Raw genomic sequence first — 4,881 nt, 5'->3', positions numbered from 1 at the left:
CATCGCCAATAATTCAGACCATGAACGGACTCCTCCTGAATCCGGGCTCGCGAATCCGGATCCAAGTCGTGTGAATAGACGTTAAAAAAAGGTAAGAAAAAATCGTCCTTTGTTGAAACACACAAACATGGAAGGAATTCAAGAGAGAGAGAGAGAGAGAGAGAGAGAGAGAGAGAGAGAGAGAGAGAGAGAGAGAGAGAGAGAGAGAGAGAGAGAGAGAGAGAGAGAGACGTTTTCGTGTAGTATTTCTTAGTTTATGATATACGTAACGGTAGATAGATAGACAGACAGACATGTAGATGGATAGATATATAGATAGACTGTTAGATGTAACTATAATCACACACATATATAGATAGATAGATAGATATAGATATATTAAAGAAAGAGATTTGTCTATATAGCTGTATTAAACACCGGTAGCATTCGTTTGGCCAACGCTTTTCCGAAATTCAAAACACAGCCAAATAACAGTCGCAAAGCACACAGCGGACATCCTGTGCAAGGCCGGAGGAGAACGGCCGGTTGAATGGGAAGTCACGGCTTAAGAAACGACACGGGATATTTTCGGCGAGGGAGTCTCGATCGTCGCCATCTTCGTCGTCGATCACCCGGGGCGCCTTAATGTCCGTCTCCATCGCTGGGGAATGCAGTTCGTTTTCATCGGCGGGGGACGGCTTAACGCTCGCTTCCAGTACGGGGAGTGAGGGCGGTCGTATCTTGGTGGGCGGGGAGGGTGAGGAAAGGGGAAGGGGGGGATCGGATGCTTCACTTTCATTAGAGGTCATTTTCATCGACGTAGGTGAGTGTAGAGCCAGAAAAGGAACGTCAGATATGGGAGATGGATGGGAGATGCGTAACAGGACTCATTTTCATTTCTACAAGGCAAAGGGATAAGGACCGACTTGTATTTTACCTCCAATAAACGAAAATATCGAATTCTCTCATTTCCAGTACAACACATTTTCCAGATCGGAGTCGGGCGCTAAAGGAAAGGGAGGCAAGGGAAGGGGGAGGAGGGAAAGGGGGGAAGCGAGGAAATGGGGAGGAGGAGGAAAGGGGGGAAGCGAGTGTCCTTTCCCCGGCGCCTTCCCCCGAGGGACGGAGACCGGGCCCGCGTGTCCGTCACCTGCACTGCGAGGAACAGCGCCATTATTTACACCTGTTCTTGGCGGTCGTTATGCGAGGTGGTCGGAGATGCGAGGTGATTTAGGGGGCGACAATACGGTCCTTTGATTATGCTGCTGTTTTCGCGAGTGTCCCGAAGCCCCCAAATGGCACGGAATGGATTTACGACGCGGGTTTTAATGGCTCTCATGCGGAGGTGCGAATGGGGGGGGGGGGCGCTTAGCACTCCGGTCGCGTCGGGAGGGCGGAGGTTGAACCCGCTTGAGGGGTTCATTTGAATGTGTTGTCTGATTTTTTTTTCTTTCTCTCCACGTGTCTTTTCTCGCTCTCTAACTCGCTTTCTCTCTCTCTCTCCCTCTTTCTCTTTCTCTTTCTCCCCCTCCCCTCCCCTCCCCGTCCATCTCCCCTCGCCCCCTCCCCATTATTTTCTCTCTTCCTCACTTTACCGGAACAACGGCCGTCCTGGAGTCATGAATTGACTCGTCCGGCCAATTTTAGCGGCCGATCCGCTGCCGTAAGTTCTCGTTCCCATGCATTTATTTCTTCAGTTTCCGGGCAGTTCCTCGGAAGTGCGTTCGCTTCCGGTGGTGGATCTGCGATGTTATGCCTATTTACTGCCCGCTCCGAGGCCCCTGAACGAGCATTAGGATCTGGAATGGAACATTAGAGGGCCCCTTGGCGAGCGTAACCTCCTCCGGGTCGAGCGGCTATATTACGTCATGAGAAAAAAAATCGATAATGTTCTTCATACTGTTGCTCATTCCTCCGAAAAGTTGAGACGTTGTTCTCTGTAAGAATATAGGTCATTTGGAAGAACATTGGTTTTGTCTTCTTTAAATGTGATTTGTTTTTCAAATTTAAAGTATGTTTGAATACGTATAAAGTATATGACGTATGTGTATTATATATATATATATATATATATATATATATATATATATATATATATATATATATATATATATGTACATGTGTGTGTGTGTGTGTGTGTGTGTGTGTGTGTGTGTGTGTGTGTGTGTGTGTGTGTGTGTGTGTGTGTGTGTGTATGTGTATGTATGTAGACGCATTTTCATTCCCGTCCACTTCCAAACCTCCTCTCCTCCTCCCTCCCTCCCCCCCTGCTGCCTTCGGCCGCAGGAGCGACGCCAGCGAAATTCCTAATTGCGGCCCAAAGGGGGTCGTCTGGAGCGAGCATCGACGGCGGCCCAATTCCTTGGCAGAATCGGGATTAGCGCGGAATCCAAGCCTCGCCGCCGGAAGCCCTCGATTGCCCACTAGCTTACACCCGGGCCGGAAATTAATGTGGCGAGAACCACTTAGAATGACGTAGGTTATGCCGGGCCGGCGTCGCCTGCCTCTGGGCCGGGATGCCCCTGGGTTTCAGCGATTCCGATAAAATTCCCGGCCGCTGTCAGCGCGCTATTTCTTCTTTCTTCTTCTCTCCCTTCGTCGGCTGACATTTTTGTCAATAACTGAAGTGGTGCGAAATTTTGTCTCTCTCTTTCCCGCCCTTCCCCCTCCTCCAACCTCCCTCCTGACCTTCCTCTGTCCCTCTCCTCCTTCTCTTCTCCCTCATTTATTACCCTCGCTACCTCCCTCTCATCTTCCTACCCTCCAACCCATCCCCCTTCATTTCTTACCCTCCCTCCATCCTTCCCTCTCCCATTCTTTGCTAAACCATCCCCCCCATCCCTCCCTCTTCATTTCTTACCCTCCTTCCTTCCCTCTCTCTCCCCCTACATGTCCTACCCATCCTCCCTTTCACCAACACTTCTTATACCTCCCCTCCCTTCTCCCCCTTCCAAACCCCTTTCCCTTCCCCGTCCTGTACAAGAACCGCAATTAATCCCCCCCACCCCCTCCCTCCCCCTCCACCCCCCGCGAAGGGCGTGTGTCAAGGGCCAGTCCTCCGGCGCGACACTCCCAGGTGCGCAAAAAGGCCGATTAGTCTAATGCGCGAACCGCCATCCGTCTAAATCTGCTGCTAACTTTCCCCCTCGCCGCTCGCTTGGCCCGGACGCCCGCCGGAGGAGCCGGGACCCGCGCTCGGATCTCCGCGTCTGGGTTGAAAGGAAGTTCGATTCGGGCGAAGATTTCTTTTATTTTTCCCTTTTTATTCTTCTTTTTTTGTTACTGGTGTTGTTTTTGTTGTTGATGATATTGTTGATCTTGTTGGTGTTGATATTTGTTAGTTTGTTGTTATTATTGTTGTTGTTATTGATAGTTGATATTTTGCTGTTATTGAGGGTTGGCCTTTTTGTTGTTTTTGTTATTGATGTTATTGATATTTGACATTTTTATTGCTCTTGTTGTTGTTCTTGTTGGCAGTTTCCTTTTACCTCTTTTTCTTTTATTTCCTTTTTATTTCGACTAAGAACGAGGACATTTCTGAAAAGCAAAAACTTAGGATTCATTTCCCTCGATAATAACAAATAATAGAACAAGAGGGAAAAAAAACTATAGATCGGGATATCTACAATTGAATTCGAAAAGCAGCAAAAACAGGCGTCTGTCACCGTTCTGACACTGTCAATCGAGGCTGTCAGGAGCGGGGGGCGGGGTGGGGGTGGGGGCGCCGGGGCTTTTGCTGGACGAAGTGTGTATCGTTGTTCTTATTATTGTTATCATTATCATCGTCATTTTTATATTATTGGTGCTGTTGTTACTGAGTTGTTGTTTGTTATTGTTTTTGTTATTGTTATTATTTGTTTTATTACCACTATTATTATTGTTGTTTTTGTTATTGTTATTATTTGTTTTATTACCACTATTATTATTGTTGTTTTGATTATCATTATTCGTTATTGTTTTTGTTGCATAGGTGTTGTTATTATTATTATAATGTTAACACTAACATAGAAATATACAATAGTAAAAATGACATAAGAAAACGACATCTAACATCAATAATTTTTATCAATATCACTATCACCATGAACAATATTTGATCATTTTAATTACCATTATTATCCTCAACAACAAATAAAAAAAAAGTTTACATCCACGCCCATCCTCCCCGCTCTCCTCCTCTTGAAAATCACTGCTGTTGCACGATGCTCTTTGCTGTGGATAAACATGCACTGCTCTTGGAGTTTGCATGGCAGTTGACGTGCCACGCTCCACTTTGCGTGGTGTCGGATTTTGGGTGTTTTGTGGTGGTGTCGCTGGTGTTGTTACTGTTGTTGTTACTGTGATGATGGTGGTGGTGATGATCATGATGATGATGATGATAGTGGTGGTGGTGGAGGTGGTGTTGGTGATGCTAGTGGTGGAGGTGGTGATGATGGTGATGATGACGAGGATAATATTCGCTGTTGTAATCATCACTATTTTTGTTGCCGTTATTATCATCAATATCGCAGCTATCGTCATTATTACCATTATCATTACCACCACAATTATCATCATCATATTCGTTCTTTCTTCATTAATTATTTATTGCAGAGACGCCAGTATTTCGTGACGCCGCAGTGTGTCCGTTTTCGTTTCAGTTTGAACTCCATGAAACCCGTGAGCACCGATGCTAATAATTATTCGAAAATGAGTAATTATGCGATTGCAACGATATGCAAATGATCATTCGTTCGTGGAGTTGGTTTGATCAAAATTCTATTTTTAACAAACTCGTTATTAATATTGTCGCTGTGATTTTTTTTTCTTGTTTTAATGTATTATGTAATTTTTTTTTCGGGGGGATCAGTTATGTATTCCATGATCTGGCAATTCATCGAGATCGTTATCCATTTGGCAGTT

This window comes from Penaeus vannamei, chromosome 18, assembly GCF_042767895.1.
Source record: "Penaeus vannamei isolate JL-2024 chromosome 18, ASM4276789v1, whole genome shotgun sequence".
Taxonomy (NCBI): Eukaryota; Metazoa; Arthropoda; class Malacostraca; order Decapoda; family Penaeidae; genus Penaeus; species Penaeus vannamei.
The sequence above is the reverse complement of the archived record's forward strand: the minus strand, read 5'-3'. Positions refer to the sequence as shown.